This window comes from Fukomys damarensis, unplaced genomic scaffold (assembly GCF_012274545.1).
Source record: "Fukomys damarensis isolate Sample0158 unplaced genomic scaffold, DMR_v1.0_HiC HiC_scaffold_38, whole genome shotgun sequence".
NCBI lineage: Eukaryota > Metazoa > Chordata > Mammalia > Rodentia > Bathyergidae > Fukomys > Fukomys damarensis.
The window spans coordinates 45498160-45520403 of record NW_022900950.1 but is presented as its reverse complement, the minus strand read 5'-3'; the positions used below and the strand labels follow the sequence as shown (position 1 = coordinate 45520403).

The 22244-nt window shown below is 41.4% G+C and overlaps 1 pseudogene; it reads left to right on the top strand.

Annotated features, from left to right (window-relative positions):
* The first annotated feature begins 18026 nt into the window (after positions 1-18026).
* Positions 18027-19620, top strand: LOC104871243 (annotated as a pseudogene).
* Positions 19621-22244: the final 2624 nt, after the last annotated feature.

Genomic DNA, 22244 nt, shown 5'->3' with positions numbered 1-22244 from the left:
GCACTAGGATACTTCTAAACAATGTACCATAATGAATAACTGAAGTTTTAGATGTTCAGCTATGGATTCAGACCCTGCATAGCCTCTGGGCTGTGGGGACTGTGCATCCCCAGGGCCTTGGCAATCTCCCACATCTCTCTTGGCTACTGTCTGCATCTGTGGGCTTCAGGGTCCTGCCATTACAGTTAACTGACTTGGGCACTGAGGAATGTCTTATCCCTTCTACATCTGTGTGCTATGTTCCACCTGGAAGAAAATGAGCCTCCTGTGTCCCCTCAAATGCAAGCATAATTGCTCCTTGCCAGGATTCAAGTTTCTTCCTTATTCCAGAGTCTGTCAGGACTGTAATCAGGAACCTGGCCAGGTTCCTCCCTCTGTGACAGCCCACTCTGACAATATGGCCCATGTCCAAGCTTTCAGCACTTCCCCAGACTTCTGTCCACCTAAGAATTGCCAGCAACTGCTAGAAGCAGTGAGATAGTTGCAGCTACCAAAAGCAGAGACAGCCCTGGGGAAGGGCCACATCCCAGGAAAGCTCTGATACTGCCTACCTGCCTGTCTGCATTCCACATCCTCAGCCCACTTATGGATGCTGACCAGTTCCTGCTCCCACCCAAAGTGCTCTCAGACCCTGGACTGTGAGGGGTGTGGATCTTCCCTCTTACTTTAAATGTAAGAGAACAGCCTCTGTCAGAGTCAGTTCTTCTAGGGACAAATTCTGCTGCCATGTCTGGAATCTGGGTCCCTCCATGTACACAGGTGGCTGCAGGCTGCTCACCTGGGGACAGTTAGGACTGTTACCCTCCCCCCATCTGTTTACTCAGAAGCAAGGGCTGGTTTTACTCCTGGTCCTCAGCCTCAGGTGCATATTCAAATCACCTAGAGAGCTTCTTAAAGAACCTTTTCTGGGCCCCACAATGCTTCTGTAAATCAGAACCTCTGGGGGTAAGATCTGGCCCTGCAGCTAAACACTGCTGTGTTGATTTTAACATGCAACCAGCTCCAGGGGCCCTGGACTCTGGAACCTCCAAAGTGTCTCTTCTCTGATGTTTTCATTGTTCCAAGACTGTGGTGATAGCAGATCCTCTTACACTTCACTCTTCTACCTAATCTCGGGGTCTGGGAGAGTAAATCCTCCTGCAGTAAATAGAACTGAGCACATGGAAATGACACTGCCCTTGAGAACACTTTGCTTTCAGATAGCGCTTTGTTCTCCTGTGATTTCCTTAACAACAAGAGGTGGTAAACTGCCACCCCTCTTAGGCTTCCAGTGGACACGAAGAAATCCCACCAGGGCCCACAGACAAGGGCCTTCCCAGGCCTTTTCCACCACAGCCTCCAGCCTCTGGCTCTAGAGCTTCACCCCAATGCAGGAACACCTTCCCTGGGCCAGCCTCCAAGCAGCACACAGCCCTGCCCTACAGGGGAAAATAATGGTGACACAGGGACTTCTAAAATGATGTCATCTTGTGAGAAGTGCCTGGCAGTAGGGGCCATGCTGAGAACAATGGCAAGAGCAGAAAACCTCACCAGGAGGTGATATTTCAATAGAGAGCTGTATGGAAACAAGGCAGTCCCGCACAGAGCCAGGAAGCTCACAAATGAACAGTGGGGTATCTGAGGGTGATCAACCCTCCAACTGCCTAGAAAGGGGGAAGGGGAGGGCTAAAGAAAAAAAAAAAAGACAACAGTACATGAGAGCCCAGGAGGTCAGTGCCTCAGAACAGACAAAGACAAAGACTCTCTGAGCTAGCCACTATTTATTGGACACACACAATAATAATTGAAGGTATTGTAGAGAGGTAAGTTAATTAGATATCTTGTAGAGAGTTAGACAGGCCCACCCTCAAGGTTCCAGTCCTCAAGGAGCCAGCCCTCAAGGAGCCAACACAGTGAGAAGCCAACATGGAGAACCATTGAGGCACATTCACTGGTTAACATTATAAAAAGAAAAGAGGTACTATTTCCCCTAGAGCTAGCAATGATTGATATCCTAAATGGGGAAATTCCTTGTATGTGACTCATTTTCCCATTTGAACCCCATTTAATCAATATTACCTGCTTGACTCTACTTGTAATCTTGTTGGATGGTCATGGTCTTGTCCCACCTAATGCCCATCTTGTAATCTTCCAGTGGGTTTTACAGTCTTGTCCCACTTTGTACCCACTTCACCACATGGCTTTGCCATATAAAACACCTTTGAAAAGCAGGGTGGGTGGGCAACCCATTTTCTGGTTCACCTTCTGTCTCTCTTAGACAGAAGCTACCTTTCAATAAATTTTCCTAGTCTTAACCTCCATTGTTCCTAGAATTCATTCTTCCATTTCAGAGAACACAAACTCATGTTTCAGATAATATTAGCAGGTTTGGGAGTTATATCTTTTCCCCTTATATCAGAGGGAGCATCAGGTGACTTGGGGGGAGTGATAATCCTATATCCATGTAGATCTTATGCTGATGAAGATCCTAGGTCACAAAGTTCTTATGTTGAAGAGGACTGGAGAGCATTCTTACAATAGTGGATTAGAGGAGTTAAGTTGATGAGGAATTTGTCCCTCCCCAAGTGAAACTTTTCTTTTACTACTGGGTTCTCAAGGAACTAGGGTGTCTTCAGCTGAGGCAATCCTATCCTGGATTGTCACAGCATCATGGAAACACTGAGGTTTTAGCTGTGACCAGAGGCAAAAATGGAGTTATGTCTGGACATGCCATAGCCGGCCTGTAGGCAGGAAAACTAGACCTAGTCATAATTTAATTGTGAAATGATTTTCACCAAAAAACTACATAGAATTACTTTGGACATAGGGCTAGTTGCATTAGGGGGCCAGGTGACATAGGGATGAGGCAAGAACTGTGTGAAAAGAAATGCTTTCACACTACCAGTTGGTGAAATGGTGAGCTTCAGAGCAGGAACCCACGCCCACCGGGCAGGGCCAAGCCCTAGGAAACGGAATTGCAAAACATCTTAGCCAGCTAGGGGCACAGATTCCTGAGGTCATCAGGAATGAAGGCGCTGTGAGAGTGCCCTCTTCTGCCCACAGTTCCCTGCAGCTATGAATTTTTTACACAGAGGCTGCCCAGACTCCCGTGGCCCAGGCTGACTGCCTCTTGCATGGGGTCAAGTGTCCCTTTCTCTGGAGAGAGTCACGTGGAGCACCTTCCATGACACACAGGGAAGGGTTGTTTTTCTTCTCCTCAGTGGAGTTTCTCTGTATCCCTACTTCCTGGTACACAGAGTTACAGAGAAAGGACAGGATCTTGAGGTTTCTTCACGAAGGTGCTGTGTAATACACACACATACACACACAAACACACACACACACACACACACACACACACACCACGACCCACCCCACCCCCTACAAAGTGTCCACAACAAGGGCTGGGCAGGAATTCCAATTACCATACTGATTTCAGGCTATTGCTGCAGCAGTAGCTCCATATTCTCCCACTAGATGGGGTCCTAGATCTCTACAGCTCACATTTCCAGACCATTTAATTTGGCTTGAAAGGCTGCTCAGAAATTTCATTCAAAACAGAGGGAAATCTTTTACAGGACGTGACCATAGGGGAAAACTACTCTTAATAGACTCCTCCTTTTGAGGCAGTCCAGAGGCATGAACTCTGACTAATCAAGCTGAAAAAAAATCCTTTGGCCTAGTTACTGTCACTATTTTGCTTGATCACTGGAGGTCTGGTTCTCATTGATCCACCCTCACCCCCAAACACACAAGTCAATAGGACAGGGAAGATGAGGGTGGTGAGATTAAGCCACTACTAGCAAAAAGTCAATTAAGTTTTGCAAATACAGACTCATTTTGCTGAGTTCCTGCAAGTAATTATATCTTTTGAAGTAAAATGGCATGGATACTTATCTCCATCATCAATAGTAAACATCCCTGCAGCACCTCTCTTACTCCTTCATCTCTGTACAAGAGCCTCTTCTGACATTTTAGGCAGAGTTCAGCTGGTGCCTGGATAGCAAGAACAAAAGGACACTAACTGCCTTTGTGAGGATATATTTTAGCCCAAGAAACACAACTCTGTGTAGAAAAATGGTATACAGACACATTTTTACATTACTTCAGAACTTCACATGTATAAATGGAACCCTCAACAAGTAAAACCATTATACTGCACACTTTGAGGATGATTCTGAGAACAGAGCATTGAAAAACTTTTGCTGCTCACATTTCCATTTAATTAGGACCAACCACAGTCTTTGGGAACATGGTCATTGCACAAGCAAACACCTTGATCATGGTGCTTCACAATTTTCACTCAAATTTTCAGATATAGGCATCTCCCATTGGGAAGGAAATATTGGGCTTTGTTTTCACTACATGCTGGGAATGGGGGAAAGATAGTTCTTTAGGAAGTAAAATGAGAAGTTCTGTCAACTGGGAAGACAGCCTTGAAGAAATTTGCTTCTCTCAACACACATCTATATCCTGATCATCATCTAAAGGAATATATCTAGCTCTGATTTGGTGTTAATGTCGATTATATATACTTGCAGCAGAGTTACAAATATCTTCTAAGATTGTCTGTGATTAATCTTATCAACTTGATTGGATTGAGACACCTAGAAAATAAGTAAAGAGTGCTTCTGGATATTTCCGAAGATGACTGCATATACAGGTTATAATTTCATCAGTAGATTAATCCATTGATCAGGTAATAACTTGATGGCATTGTTGAAAGTAATAGAAACTGAGGCTGGGTGAGTGAATCATGAGGGCATGATCTTGGTCTCTCTACTTTCATTTCATCGGGTGAGCAGATTTTTTTCTGCCATGACATTTCTGCCTTATCACAAGCCTAAAAGCAATGGAGCCAACAGAGAATAGACTGGCACCTTGAAACTGTTAGTTAGAATAAATCTTTCCTCGTCTAAACTGTCTTTCTCAGGTGTATGGTCACAGTGTTGAAAATCTGATGAACCTACTGCCTCTGTAAAAGGACCTCTATCTCTCCAGAAAGCTTCTTGGTCATCCTAACAAATACAAAGAACCAACCCAAATGAGTGGATCAATGCCCTAGGGATCACTCCTACACCACCAGAAAGAGCTGCACATTGAGACCCCAATAGTCGGGACTGTGTCTTCCCATTTCTAGTTCTTGGCCTAAAATGGAAGCCAAAACAAAACTTCAACTATTGCTTCTCAAGGTGAATGGATTCCTTTGTTATTATGTAGACCCTGCCTAAGTGTACATGCCTGGAACTATAGGGCTGCCAAGGCCTTTTGAGATGACAGGAGTCACACATAATCCAAATGGAACAAAAAAATACCAGAAATACTACAAAATTGGCCACAAAAGTGCAGAACTAAGGATCCTTAATTCTTCACAATTCTTCTACCCTGAGCTGTGTCCATAGGACCAACCCACAGGTGTAAACCCACTCTAAATACTAGCCAAACACTGTCACAGATAGAATAGTCATCCCCCAAAAGACTGTTAATCCTCACAACTTGTGGATATTTTACATTATGTATCAATGACAACTAGGCTTGCCCATCAGTTTGAGATAGGGAGAGTGCCTTGAATTGTCTTCACTAAAAATGAAAGAGGGCACCAGTAGAAGTGCAATGTGAGGACTTGACTTTGAAGACAGAGAAGAGGTCCACAGGCCAAGGAATGCAGGAGGGCCTTAGAAATTGAAAATGATAAAACAAAACAGATTTTCCCCTAGATCCTCCAGGAAGAATGTAGCCCTGTTGACCCTTTGATTATAGCCCTATGAAACCCATGCTTCATGGACAGCCAACCTACAGAATGGTAAGATAATATATTTGCCTTGGTTTAAGCTACCACAGTTATGGTCATCTGTTCTGGCAGCAATAGGAAATTCATACAAGCACTTTCTATGACCAGGCACTAAGCCAGCCACAGGGAGGCAGAGGTGTTGTGTGTAGGGATAGAAAAATATACATATATAATTAAAGCAAAAGTCTGAAGTTTTGCACCAAGCCCTGAGGAAGCACTGACTTGAAAGTTCTCTCCTCTGCCTGAGGAATCCCAGGAAGTCTAACTGGAGGGAGAGACCTTTCAGCTGAGCCCAGAAAGTCAAGAACAGGGGCCTTGTCTGAACAGCTCAACGCTTATATGGTTTTAGAGCTTTCCAGTTACCTCTCACTTGGGGTATAAGTGGTGATGTGAAAGCATTTCTTTATTGTCCAGACTAATCTGAACTCTTGATCCTCAAGTGTGGCCTAATGGCCAGGAACATCAGCCTTTCCAGAGAGCTTGTGAAAGATGCTGACTCCCAGAACTGGCCCAGCACTGCCAAGGCTCAATCTGCATTCTAACACAATATCAAGTGGACTCACATATGTGTTAGAGAGTTTGAGAATCCCAGTCCTCAATAATAGTATTCTCATACTCCCTGTTCAGTAGGGTGAGAACAGCTCTCCGGTTCCCAAACTGTTTCATAAGTATAAAGCTGATAGCTCTGCAGGTCATTCAGAAGATCAGTATGCTTTGTGACCAAACTCAGAACAGTGCACCTGGGCTCTGGGCTGTTTTTCAGTGTTCACATAAATACCACATACATGATCCACTCATACAGCTCCTATGAAAACATTAATCTGGTCCCAAACATCACGAGCTTCTTGGTTAGAAAAATGTGACTTCAGCTCTAGAATTCCAATGGAGCAATTTTTTCCACTCTAGCCTGATGATCTCACTCCCATGGCAATTTACACTAACATCTCAGTTTTCAAATCTCTGAGTTTTAATTTACTCTTCCTGCCATCTGTGAAACTGGCCAGAATGCTGTGGCAAAGTCAAGCCTAGGCTCTCAAGATGGCCAACAGCCCTTAGTGGGCTCAGGGCTGTGTTCCCCAATCTCCAATCTCTTTTCTGTGCTGGATGAAACTCCATCTCTGGCTGGCTGTGGACCCTACACACACACACACACACACACACACACACGCACATGCACACACAAAGCTGTCTCCTACTCCTCCACTGGAAGCCCAGAGGCACTTTTACTACAGGGGTTGAAATTCTGTTACCTTTCTGTCGCACAACTATATCTGGCTTTCTAAGAGTTTGTGCAGAGCACTGGCCAGAATTCTGCACTTGGAGTGGAAGTATGATGTTCTAAGGTTGCAATCTTAAAACTCAGAGATTTTGTGTTTGCCTTTACATTTTTTAAGTGAAGTCCAAGGGTATAATGGAGCATACACTGGGGACTTAAAGCCTCTGCTCTCAGGGTCCCACCTCCCTCCCACTCCTTCCCTTGCAAGGACCCAGCCCACGGTCCTCTTTCCCAACCCTCAGACTGGGCTGGGTTAGGGTTAGGGCCAGCCTCACACCCCCAGTGTATCTGCACCCTCAGCTCTCTGAGTGCAGTATGGTGTCCCCAACCGAATCTGTACTGTTCTACATAGACCCTTGTTCCCCAAGGGAACATGGCATGAACTAGCAAGCTAAAAAGACAAAACAAGAGAGAGAAAGAGAGAGAGAGAGAGAGAGAGAGAGAGAGAGAGAGAGGGAGGGAGGGAGAGAGAGAGGAGAAAGCCCAGGGGAATAGGGAAAAAAATAAGAACCGAAATAGATTATGTAAAGGTGCAATTTTCCATTGATAAATGCCATTATATTGTATACCTAAAATGTACCAATAAAATTAATTTAAAAATATTTCTGTGTTGTAAGAAAACCAGAAAAAAAAGAGGAGAAAGCTTTTTCTCCTGCTTTCTTTTAATTGCTGTAAAGTTCATATAAGATTACCTTCTTAACAATCATTTTTACATGTTCAGCTCAGTAGTTTGAAGCTATTCACATTGTTCTGCAAGGGATCTACAGAACCATTTTCATTCCATGAAACTAAAACTCTGGATCTATTAAATCATAATCTCCCACTCCCCCTCTCCCAAGCCCTGGTAACCACCATTCTACTTTCTGTTTCTCTGAATCTGACCACTCTAATTACCTCATGTAAGTGGAATCATACCAGGTTTGACTTTTTTATCATTGAGTTTTATACTTTTTAGGTATACAGTGCAGTTACAATCATCATTGGGATCTTGTATCTTTACATGACAGATCTTGGTTCTCATTTTTTCCCCATACTCCTGCCCTCCCTTCACCCCCTCCTCCCTTCCCTATTTACAAATACTTTGTTTCCATATTTTCAATTTCTCATATTTTTTCTTTTTCCTTATTTCCTTTCCCCCACTCTTCCCACTTCCTCTACATCTTTAGCCCTTTTCTTCCTATTTCACATTGACAATTGTACCATTTGGATCCCATTTACACTTCTAGTTTTTCACACCAGAGAAATTATGTGGTATTTACACATGTGACTTATTTCACTTAAGAGCATGACCTCAATATGTATCCATTTTCCTATAAATGACTCTAGTTTCTCATTCTTTATGGCTGAGTAGTATTTCCATTTTATAGAAAAACCACATCTTCTTTATCCATTCTCTAACTGATGGGCAAGTGGGCTGTTTCCAAGTTTTAGCTATTACAAACTGGGTTTGTCTTCTTGTGACTGTTTTATTTCACTTAACAGTGTCCCCAAGGCTCCTCCATGTTGTAGCAAGCATCAGAATTTCCTTCCTTTCTAAGGCTGAATACTGTTCCATTGTCTGCATAGGCCACATTTTGTTGGCCCATTCATCCACAATGAACACTTGATTTGCTTCCATCTCTGGGCTAATGAAGCTATAAACATGTGTGCAAACATCTTTGATCTCACTTTCAACTTGTTTGCATAAATGCCCAGAAATGAAATTGTGGGGTCAAGTATAATCTTGCTTTTTGAATATTTTTGTTCTAAACTGGGCTATGTAAATTCTGCAGCTGGCTCTGCCATGACCAGCCAGTGTACATATGAATCAAAGGGCAGCCAAAGTAAAAGTTCTCTGTCAGCTCTCCAAATTAAAAGTTTTTAAAAATATGCATGACCTGCTATTGTCACTACCACTGCAGAGCAAATGAGAAAAGTGAGACACTCAGTGTGAAGGCCCACCCCCACCTGTGTCACCACCAGTCAGGAGCACATCCTGGAAGTGCTTTCCATTTATCCATGCATGTCATCATTCAATATGTGTGTACTGAACATGAACTAGGCACCTGATCAATTGAGAGCACTGAGGACAGAGTAGTAAGAAATACATGTGAAGGTCTCACGTACAGCTAATTGTGCATCTGATGGTTTATCATGACAAATACTATAAAGGACAAGTGTTGAGCTCTGCCCAGGCAGGAGGAGCTGCCTGTGCATTGGTCACTGTCCCTACACACAAGAGGCTGAAAAACTAGGACAGGAGTTTCTAAACTGGTACGTGAGATGATTTTAGGCAGCACATAAGTATCTTTTATTTTTAATAGGTGCATATTCATTTTAATCTTTGTTTAGAAATGTATATCTGTGCATTAAACCCAAGTGTTTCTTGGATGGAGCTCAGGTTTAAGAAGGAAGTTACATGAACATAAGTAAATATAAACTAAATATAAAAGTAATGGCAAAAAATATAAATAAATCAAGCAAAAACTATGCAGATAAGACCAAAAATCTAGCACAACTTAAATGACTGCATTTTCAAAACTCCTTGTGGATTTCACAGGAAAATATGATTTTTAATGCAGGCATCTTAAAACTTGAGAAGAACTAGGACTAAGACACACCTAAAGCTGTAGGGCAGAGGAAACATCCACATATGGGAAAGCTAACAACTCACCCTAGGGCATTCAGGAAAGGTTTCCTGAAATTGTGCATGGAGTGAATTTTATTCTTTTAATTACTCAACCCAGGTGGATTTGTTTGAACTCAATGTACTAGCGGTGGGACCTGCTGTATCTGGCTTAAACAAGAGGGGTAATTCTCAGATAAGGATGTACAGTGGTCTCATGGTGGCCTTGGGCCCCATAATGACAGGGCCCCTTCAGTCTGTGTCCCTGCTCTTATCTGAACATCTGTTTTACCACTTCTTGCACTGCACACTTCCTTTCTCAGTACATTTCTGAATAGACAAGGTGGAAAGCGGCTTTCCACACTCCTCACTTTGTATCTCTTCTATTCAAAGGACTAGACTGCTTCATGTTAACCTTCCTCAGTTCTGATTGCCAGGGAAGAGACTATGCTTGACCCACCACAGGTGACCTCAGAAGCAGACCCCTACTTACACAAAGGCCATTGTTGTTGCCATGTGGATCAGGGAAGGGGCAATTCCCCAAATCTGGTGAGGACTTGGAAAAACTCTCCTTCCAGCAGCTCTCAGTCTCTCTCATGTCTAGCACAATAGAAACTGCAAAACTAGAAAGTTCCTCTTAAGTCACCCTGAGGATAATTGTGACATGATCAAAGAGGTAATGATAATAGTGACATGATTAGAGAGTGTGTCCCAATTTGGCCTGGACACAGGAGTGGTTGCAGCGTAAGAAAAGCAGGATCATGAGCCTACCAGATGCTTAGAACTTTTGCTATTTTAACCTACAAGAGGGAGGTGGAGAGCAAACACAATTTGGCTAGGTCTGACATTTTTGTACAATCCAATAACCTCTCCAGGAGTCTTTTAATGCAGTCAAGTTGACAATCAGGATCAGCCAGTACGATCCTGGAACTTACATTCTCAGTCCCACCACTATGCCTGGATGAAGAGCAGAGGATATTCTGAAGAGGAGATGGGCTCTGACAGAGGTGGGTATCTGGATCTGCCTCTCCTTGCTGGATAATAGAATGAAATGGCTTCCCTTCAATGGCCAAGCAAGAAAAGAGCAGGGAGGGATAACAATTCCTACCTTGCTGGTTTGTTAAAAACTAATAATATGTGTTAAGTGCTTCTCTTACCAGCACTCAGCAAAGGGGGCTGCTGGACCAATGGTCAGGTATTCCGTAGAAGTGAGTTGCCAGCCGTGATGACAATGGCCACGCATTCCCCAGCCCAAGCAGCAGCGCTGTCCATGGTACGCCTGTATCTCTCATCGCCTCTCTGTGGGCCTTCCAACAGGGTCTATGCTTGAAAATTACACATCACACTCCACAGATATGGCAGCAACTAAACACTCAAGTCAACGGACAGATCTGAATGATGAGCAGCAACCCATCAATTCAGTGAAACAACTACTATTGATTTATGGGGCTTTTCGTCCTCACTGGTTATTTAACTGAATTGATGGGTGCTCTGTGGAATTGATTGCACCAGCCAGTTCTTCCAGAGTGATAGAGACAAAATCGTAGTATGCTCCCCAGAAAATGAATCAATCTGCTCATTAAAGAATGTTCTGGCAAATAATTTTTTCCAGTGACAGTGGTTTTTCTTCTTTGCTTCTTCAAAGGGAATCAGAAAGCATTTAGAGAAGACTCTCGTTGCATATCAATATGCTGATAAGCTGGCTCCCTTTCAAGGTTTTTACCATTCTCAGGAACTGATTCAATGCCAAATGAATCACCAAGTGGGGTGGGGGGGCACAGACAGAGATTTAAGCCTGTTCTGAACCACTGAAACCATTATGTTTTGTATGTTCCACCGCCACAACCACTAATCATGCTCATCAGAGCTGATTTTCATGTTAAATGAAAGTGCAGACTCTTAAGCAAGTCTACAATGTGCCAGCTCTCAGTGGTGATGATCAGCACACCTATGACTTATATTTTCTTCTCTCTGAGTTATTAGTAGATTTCAGACAGTACCACACTTGTTTTCACTGACTGATTAGAAAAACAGATGTCAGGACAAGGTTAAGGGTGGAGGACAGAATAGCCAGTGAGGAAAGAGCAGGATTGAGTAAATTCTGAAACCCTACTTTAAGTCACCGGGACTTTAGTTTGCCTCAGCCATGGGGAGACCTAGGCTTCTGGACTCCCTTTTATAAAATGGGTCATTATTGAATTTTTATTAACTTTTCAGAAAAATTAGCCTCTGTCTGAGTCTGGTGTGATTGTTATTCCATTGCTGTGCTGAAATCACAGGGTTTTTGAAATTAATATGCATTGAAATATGCATTGTAAGGACATGGAGTTTCCCTCACTATAAAGCTCTATAGAAGTCAGTTGATTGAAATATGCAGTGTATATTTCACATTTTTATGCATTTTTAGAGCATGAAATATCTCATTCCTGCCAATTCATATAATGCAATCTGACATTAAGGTTGGGTTAACATAATGCCAGTTTTTAAATTTTGACTTGCTATTCCATATCGATATCTTTGTAGAGTATAAAAGATAAGTCAAGCAACAAGCCTCCCTCACTGAAAATGAATGAAGAATTGTGAGTCTGACTGTAAGGCACTAGAAAAGGAGTAATTATTCCTCAGTGCTATTAGAAGAACATCCTCAAAGTGGCAGATGATGAATGAGTGGGGACACTCATAAATGCTTAAAATATCTTAGAAAACTAGAAATAGAAAGGAAATTCCTTAACCTGACTTTTTGAAAGTATCCTTTAAAATCTCACAGCAAGTGCCATTCCTGATGTCAATTACTAAAAGCAGTCTCTCTGAAATAAAGAACAAGGAAAAGGAGCCTGTAACCAGCACTTTTGGTCAACACTGTCAGCATAGTAAGAAAAAACATAAATTCTACCAGGACTGAAAACAAAAAGCAAACCATCTTTTCAAAGTTAATATGATTGCCCATAAAGAAAATCAAGATAAGTACAATTAATAAGAGAGTTCCACACCACTATTTCATACAAAAACCTATATACACTAAGCCCCCAACTTATGAGTAAGTTTCATTCTAGGAGAACATTATAATTCAGATTCATTTGTAAGTCCAACAAAGTAAGTCTTATCACAAGCAAGTCTCAATATACAGCGTATATTGCTTTGTGCTTCCTAGCAGTCCCCTCCACATCACCACTGCTTTTCCTCTTGCTTCCAGACATCCTGGGCTCTGACTGAGCACTGCACTACTCTACACTATCACACTATAAAGTAAGCACACAGCAGCACAACTGTGACAACGTGTGGCAGACCTGTGAGCTACTTCTGCAGTTTATTTGCATCTATGAATGTTCCTAATGAGAGGTCCATTCATATCTGTGAAAGTTCACAACTCAATTATTTATAAGCTGGGGACTTACTGTACTGACATTGATTGACTTCATACAGCTGATTCACTGAGCCAATAGATATTTATACTTACATACTATTTATATACTATTATATTTATATTTATATACTATGTACTACTGTTCTAGGTGCCTACAGGTCCACTGAGAAACAAAGAAGGCAAATAACTCTGATTTCTTGATTTTATAAGGCAGAATCACTTTTAAAATATCATTGCAATGATTAGGTTCAGGAAGACTAGGTGGTCAACAAGGAGGAAGAGTTTCGTAAGCACTAGGGTTCTGGTCCAAGGTGGGTTGCTGTTTGATATTACTTATCAAGATATGGACCTGCTCTTAGATCATCATCTAAGTAGGGTTAAAAGCCAGTACATCAATAGCCAAACTGGGGCTTTGTTTGGGTGACACAATGATGTTGTTTGTTAATTGCATCCCCTAAATTTTATACTGATCAAATAATATTAACTCTTAAGCGATCCATGTTCAAATATCCCTAATTGTCTGAATGAAAATTCTGGATAACAGACTTGAAATCCAGGATCCAAAGAGTGTTCACACCTTCCATTTGTTTATCATATTGCCTTAGGTCCCTTTAATGTAGAATAGTCCTTTTATTTTTTAAGGTTTTCATGATGTTGACACACTTTTAAAAGTCTACACAATAGTCTCATCGAATGACTATGGTCTGCATTTGTCACATTGGGCACTCATCATTAGATTCAGGTTTAATGCTATTAATGAGAACAGCACAGGGTTGATGTGCTTCTTATGCTGTAGGAGGCATGGAATGTCGTGACAGTGCCTGCCACAGTTTGGACCTTGAATGTTCTTCCACAAAGGCCTATGCATTAAAGACTTGGTCACCAACTTGTGGTATATTTGGAAGTGGTGGCACCTTTAGGAGTTGGGGCCCAGTGGAAAGAAGTTAGGTCAGGGTGGTGTGACCTCCAAGAGTTAATAAAATGCCTATTTTAAAAATTTTTATTTGCTCCTCCAAATTCACAGCTTTATGGTAGCACCTTTATTTCATGAATTTTTCCTTGATATCTTTTTTACACAAACGATACTCATCCATATCATTTTTCATTTTTAGTTTATTTGCAGTAGACTAATAGTTTAAAGATACTTGTGAAGCAATAGTCTTCTAAATCATCAAGCTTTTTTATTTTTTTTATTTTTGTCTTTTTCAATTTCCTAACCTACATATATTTAAAAGCAGTTTTTCTCACCAAGTCCTTCCTACTTTGTTTTGGAAAACATAATTTAGACTTGATTGACAGATTCAGTAGAGTAGCTAGATACAAGGTCAACACTCAAATATCAATAGCCTTCTTGTGCACAAATAACAGTCTCAATGAGAGTGAAATTAGGGAAACAATCCCTTTCACAACAGCATCCAAAAAAATGAACTATTTAGGAGTCAAACTAATGAAGGAGACAGAAGACCTCTACACTGAAAACTACAGTGGTCTGAAAAAAGATGTTGAAGAGGATATATAAGAAAATGGAAAAGCTGGCGTGGTGGTGCACACCTGTAATCCCAGCACTCGGGAGGCTGAGGCAGGAGGATTGCTGCAAGTTCGAGACCAGCCTGGGCTAGATAGTGAGCTCCAGGTCAGTCTCAGCTACATAGTGAGACCATCTCAAAAAAAAAAAGAAAAGAAAATGGAAAGAAATCTGTTATTCCTGGGTAGGAAGAATCAATATAGTGAAAATGACTTTACTTCCAAAACTGTTATACAGATTCAATGCAATCCTTATTGAAATCCCTACAGTATACTTTATAGAACTAGAGAAAACAATCCAAAAATTCATTTGGAATCAGAAGTGATCTAGAATAGCAAAGCAACAAAGACATGGCAGTGAGTATCACAATCCCCAATTTCAAATTATACTACAAAGGCACTGTGATAAAAACGGCATGGTACTGGCAGAGAAACAGACCCAAGGATCAGTGGAATAGATTAGAAGATGCAGAAACATCTCCTGATATACTCAGCTACCTCATCTTTGACAAAAGAGCCAAACACCGTCTCTGGAGGAAAGATAGCCTCTTTAATAAATGGGGTTGGAAAAACTGGATTTCAGCGTGTAAAAGATTAAAATAGACCCCTTTCACCATGCACTGGACTAAAACCCAAGTGTATTAAAGATATAAATATTAAAACAGAAACACTAAACTTGCTTGAAGATAAGTTGGGTAGAACTCTTGAAGACATTGGCATAGGAAAAGACTATGAACAAATCCTCAGTAGCATGGGAACTAGCACAAAGAATCAACAACTGGGATCTTATCCTTTTAAAAAGCTTCTGCACTGCCAAAGTACTCACAAACAGAGCTAAGAGGCAATCCATAATGTGAGGAAAAAATTTACCAGCTATTCTTCAGACAAAGGACTACAATCTAGAATATATAAAGAACTCAAAAAAATCAGATCCCCCCCCAATATAAAGGCCGAATTCAAAAATGGGCATCTGAAATGAACAGACATTGCTCATGTGAACAAGTAAAAGCAAATAATCATATGAAAAAATGTTCAATGTCACTGTCCATTCAAGAGATGGAAATGAAAACAACAATGATATTCCATCTCATCCCAGTAAGAATGGCTGCTCTCAAGAAATCAACCAATAACAAATGCTGGCAGGGTTGTGGGGAAGTAGAAACCCTTCTTCATAGCTGGTGGGAGTGCAGACTGGTGTGATCACTGTGGAAATCAATACCTCAAACAACTAAGATTAAAAGTCCCATTTGACCCAGCTGTTCCTCTGCTGAGTATCTTCCCAAAAGAATTGAAAGAATCATACCACAATGATATATGCTCACCCATGTTTATAGCAGCACAGTTTGTAATAGCTAAAATTTGGAAACAGCCCAATTGCCCATCAACAGGAGACTGGATAAAGAAGATGTGTGTGTGTGTGTGTGTGTGTGTGTGTGTTTTCTTAATAAAATGGAATACTATTCACCTAAGAACAAGAAACTAGAGAGATTTATAGTTAAGTGGATGCACATTGAGGCCATACTCAAGTGAAATTAATAAGTCACACGTGTAAATACTGAATAGTTTCTCTGGTGTGAAAAAGTAAAAGTGTAAATAAGGATTCAAATATATAATTGATATCATGTAATAGGAAAAACAGGGAAACAATGTTTTTGTAAAAAGGGTCTGAAGGGAGGGCCAGGGAATGGGGAAAAATAAGAACCTGATAAGTCATGTATAGGTACAAGATCCCAATGATTGAATGTAACTGTATTGGATAACTAAAATGTACCAATAAATGTAACAAAGATTAGAAAAAGAAAAAGATAATTTACTATCTTTTTCAACACATAGGTTCACTGGTTTATATAGTGCTTTGTTAAATCATAATTTATTAATAAGTAAATCCTAGTAATATACTACTCAAGTTATAGAAGTAAGAATGCATGGATATGAGCCTCAACTATTTCTTATATTAAGCATGCCTTTTTGGGGAGCTTGCACTTGAAAGGCAGGTGGTGGAACCACTGAGCTAATCCCTGGCCCTAAGCATGCCTTTTTAATTTGAAGTTTTGTCATATGAGGTCTGACCAACCTGTAGTAGTCAGTTGTTAGAGATATTACTGTGGGTTCCTTTCATATGAAAACTAACCAACCCAGAGTGTACACCCCTCTTCACTATTTCAATAGGCTTTTCCACTCCAGGCCAATATTCCTTTGCCTAATTGGCCTGGAACCAGGTAACAGACATTCAGAACAACCTCTATACTCCAGAGCCTGCTGAAATTCAAACTTGCCAATTCCAAGCCCTGTCTTTACCAATTCCTTCCCATAGAAACTGAAATAAAGACTCTTTACCATGCTTCTCTCCTATTCTCTCTCCCTCTTGGCCAACTTTATGACTCCTCTGGATAGCCCTGTGTGGCATGGCATGGCTTCTTTTCCTGGAAACTATGAGTAACAAAGTGTCTTTCACTAGAAATTGTCTCCTAACTATTGGCCTCACCATACCTGAATAATAAAACCCATATTTGAAAACATTGCTGCTGCACATTCATTGGTATGAGGAAGGATATTGGTGGGTGTGGCAGATAAGAAGAGGGGCCAGGTGGGAGTTTGGTTTTATGCATGCTAAATTGGAAATATCCACTAAGCATCCAAGTTGAGATCTCAAGTAGCCAGTTAGATGGCCTGTAATTCTTTAGCATACAGATGGTTGAAATAACTCCAGAGTATGCTGGCTATCTTCCCTTTGCCATCTCTATTTCCCTTCCTTCCCCATCTTTCTTGGCACTCTAAGAGACTGGACCCAGTCATTGATATTTCTGACTTTCATTTGAGCTCAGCCAATGGAAGCATCAGCAAGGGATTGGTGAGTGTAAGAACAGAATGTGGCACTGCCTTTTTCTCCAGATTCTACCCACTCTGCTAAGCTATGAGTTGATGCTGTCCCTGAACCAAAGCGTGTAGTTCTCTCCCATCATCCTACACATTGCACTACCCCTTTCTGGGTAATCAGTAACCACTGCTGCTGCCTGGAGCCCTTCGAGGCTCTTCACTGAGTTCAACATTTTTTTGACTTTATGTGAATATGAAAGTGATGCATATTCAGTACAAACTGTACTTTGATGTTTGAATTTTTATCTTTTCTAGGTTAGTGATGATGTGTTGATGATGTTGAGATGCAGGGCAGAGGCACTGAGCTAAAGCTCCCAGTCAACCCCACAATCCCAAGGGAAATAGCCAATACTCTACAGTACACTGTGTTGCTAAACTGTGATATTCATAGGTTATGTGTATTCAATGCATTTGCAGCTCATGATATTTTTGACAGTGGGTTTATTGGCACATCGCCCCATCATAAGTGAGGAGCATCTGTACTGCAGTCTGTTGTTAATGTTCCTAAACAATGCTTACACCATTATAAAAAAATCTCATCACCCCAACCATGCTGAGCCAGGGCTGGGTACTGCATTCCTGTTTCCCCCCTTCCTCAGGTGGGGCAGAGATGGCCACAGTGAAGACCCTGAACCCCAAAGCCGAGGCAGCTCAAGTATAGGCAGCACTGGCAGCTAACATCAACATGGCATGGGACTGCAGGACATGTGGAATGCAGGACATGCTGAGGACCAACTTGGGGCCTAAAGGTACCATGAAGATGCTCATTTCCAGTGCTGGAGACATCAAACTTACTAAAGATGCCAATGTGCTGCTTCAAGAAAGGCAAATTCAATACCCTACAGCCCCCTTAATAGCAAAGTGGCAACAGCCTAGGATGATGAGGTGATGGTACTAGTTCCATTGACCTTATCATTGGAGAGCTGCTGAAACAGGCAGATCTCTACATTTCTAAGGGTCTTCATCCTGGAATAATTACTGAAGGACTTGAAGCTGCAAACAGAAAGGCCCTGCACCTTTTGTAATAAGTCAAAGTAAGCAGAGAGATGGACAGGGAAACACTTATAGATGTGGCCAGAACATCTCTACATACTAAAGCTCATGCTGAACTCACAGATGTCCTAACAGAGGCTGTAATAGATTCCATTTTGGCCATTAGAAAACAAAATGAACCTATCAACCTGTTCTTGGCCAAAATCATGGAGATGAAACATAAATCTGAAACAGATACAAGCTTAATCAGAGGACTTGTTTTGGTCTGTGTGGCCCAGCATCCTGATATGAAGAAAAGAGTGAAAAAATGCATACATCCTCACATGCAATGTGGCCTTGGAATATGAGAAAACAGAAGGGAAGCGAATTCTGTCTTCTTCTACAAGAGTGTGGGAGATAAAAACTAGTAAAAGCTGAAAGAAAATTAACTGAAGATAGAGTTTTTAAAAATAGTAGAACTGAAAAAGAAGATCTGTGGTGATTCAGATAGAGGATTTGTTGCTATTAATCAAAGGGGAATTGATCCTTTTTCCTTGGATGTTCTTGCAAAAGAAGGCATAGAATCTCTGCATAGAGCTACATGAAGAAATATGGAGAGGCTGACCCTTGCTTGTGGTGGGGTGGCTCTAAATTCCTCTGATGACTGTCTGGGACATGCAGAACTGGATTTTGAGTATGCTTTGGGAAAAGAGAATTTCGCCTTTATTGAAAATTGTAACAACCCCCATTCTGTCACATTATTGGTCAAAGGACCAAACAAGCACATTCTCACTCAAATGAAGGACATATAAGAGATGGCTTGAGGGCTGAGTAAAATGCTATTGATGACGGCTGCGTGGTTCCCGATGCCGGCGCGGTAGAAGTGGCAACGGCACAAGCACTGACTAAACACGAAGCCAGTGTGAAGGGCTGGGCCCTGCTTGGGGTACAGGTGTTTGCCAATGTGTTGCTCATTATTCCTAAGGTCCTTGCTCAGAACTCTGGCTTTGACCTTCAGTAAACATTAGCTAAAATTCAAGTGGAACATTCAGAGTCAGGTCAACTTGAGGGTGTAGACCTGAACACAAGACCCAAAGGTAGCAGCAGAAGCAGGTGTATGAGATAACTATTGTGTGAAGAAACAGCTGCTTCCCTCCTGCATTGTGGTTACCACAAACATACTCCTGGTAGACGAGATCATATGGGCCAGAATGTCCTCTTTGAAAGCCTGAATGGAAGCCTCCCTGGTATCGTCTGAATCTTGAAGACTGCAAGATGATCCTGAGGAATAGAGTTGTGGGATTTTTGTTCAAGCTTTAAATGATTTTCAAAAGAATTTTCTTTTTCCATATGAATAAAAGGGATCTAAAAATAATCCTATCATTCAACTCTTCTCAAATTATCCAGATATTCCCTGTCAGGGCCTTGATCAATTCAGGGATATAATATAGATATAACTCCATGTAGAGACCAGCACGTGCTAACTTAACACATTGCGAAAGAGACTGAAAGGAGCCACAAGTGGAGTAGGAGAAAGCAGAGGAAAATGTAGGTACTCTGAATACCAAACAAAGGAAGACTTTTAGGAAGAATGATCATCTGTGTCCATGGTATACACAGGGCATATGAGATGAAGACTGGCTGCAGACATGCCATTGGATAGGCAACGTGGCAGTCACCAGTCACTGTGACAAAAGCAATGTCACTGGTATGTTGATGGAATGCTTCCTCATACAGTAGCCACTAATACAAAGCAAAAAGTGACTCTAACAATCTCTTCCTTATGGCAATAAATAATCACAGTTTTGGGGAAAACTGATATAAAAGTATGCTCAAGCCATCCTTTTAATCAGCACAGAAGGATGTAAATGTAGATACTCATCAAATAATGACAGCCTACATTAAACAAGCAAGCACCAAGAGTTAGGTTCAGGGCCAGGTGCTTTGCCAATACCAGATAATTTAATATTTATAATAATACTGAATTATCATTCCCATTTGATTGATTCATTCAGCAGCTACTGAATACTTACCATAGGCTAAGTACCACTGTAACCATAGAGGATACATCAATAATCGAAAGAGGGAATTACATCTGCTGAATAGAACTTACGTTCTGGGAGTAGGGTTCAAACATGGAACTGAAACACAGAGAAATTACATAAGTTCTACAAATCTAGAAGACCAGAAAGTAGAGAAGCCAGGTTCTTTGAAATAGTGTACAAATGAATTTATAATTCAAAGGGTTGTTTTTAAAAATCAAGCATGACTTTAAACTTTGTATAGGATAAATACAATTGTCCTAGTTACTGTCCTTGTTGCTGGGACAGAATACCCAATGCCCAAAGTTAAAGGAGAAAGGGTTTATTTGGCTCAGGTAGGAGAGGTTCCAGTCCAAAGTTGACTGGTTCTAAGGAAGGGTGGCATGGCAGGGGCATTACAAAGGAGAAACAGCGTGGCAGCATAGTCAGAAGGCAGCAAGCATCAAGAAGCAGCCTACCTCTCCCTTTTATTTTTTCCAGGCTACCCTCCTTTTGGGGGTTGGACCTTCCTATTGTCCACAGCTGGACCTATGTTAAACCAATCCTTAGACTAATTTAGTGATCACACTCCCTTAATCCCAGCATCTCACCCTTAATCCCAATATTACACATTTAATCCCAGCATCACACCCTCTAGACTCAGCCACCTCCAAAAAGCCCCACCTATAACTGCATACGGCTTTGAGAGGACATCTAGATACAAGCCATAACAGTGATTGCCTCAACCAGGCTCAATTTTATATTTAAATATGAAATATCCAATTGTGCAACGTTTTTTGAAGACTAAGATTTTTTTTTAAAGTTTGTATATCAAATACCTACTGGAAGTTTGTCACCTTTGAACTCCAAAGGACAATAACACACTTCTCTTAAGAGGGATAGGGCTGGGGGAGTGACCTAGGCATTGTGTGTCTTTGAGCAAGTCAGGAAAAGGAGTGAATTTCCTATATAGACATTTATCCAGCAGCAGGCAACCATTACTAAATCCAGTACTCTAGACGTCCTAAAATTCCTCCAACAATCAGAGGCAAAAGACTTAGCCACTGATGAGCTGAAGTTCCCCTCTCAGTGGTGCCAGAGAAGCTGTTTGGTGAATAGGAAGGAGAATAGGTTTACCCATGGGGACTAAAAGTATCTTTCTGCAGAAAAATGATAGGGAAATTACAAATGGTCTTAAATTTCTGTTTTCATGGGTAGAAATGTCTCAGTGCTTCATTCATTTATTTTTAATCTTTTGGCTCCATGTCTCTTTTATATAGGTATAAATGCCTGATTGGCCTCAGCTAATCAGCATTTCTGATTGCACTCTTGTATGTTAGAAGACAACACAAGTTTCTGACTTGATTACTAAGTTTTGGTTGCACTGTACAGCCTGCTGCCTACGGCTTTCATTTTTAATCTCTATGAACTTTGCATGCTCAGAGAGAAGCTTTCACAGTACTCATCTTAAGCTCCTCTGCAGCTATCTCTCAGTGCATGTATCCATACAGAAAATGACATACCCGTGAGCAAGTCTGGGCTTTAAGTCTTCCAGCTACTACTATTCAACACAGCCTTCTAACAGGATTTCCAGTTGCCTACTTTCTAGGAGGGGAACAAGAAAGTGACTCTTCATTGTTGACCATATACTTGGGGTATAAAAGCTTTCTCTTCCTGCTTCCTCACCAGAGAAGGAAAAATTGTTCATGAGTCATCCTGGATTCTGTGGAGGAGGGAAGGCCTGAGAGAAAGAAAATACAGAACAGAATATGTCCCTGTCACTGATGCCATGACACCACCCTCCACCATATGACTTTCACAAGATGGAAATTTCC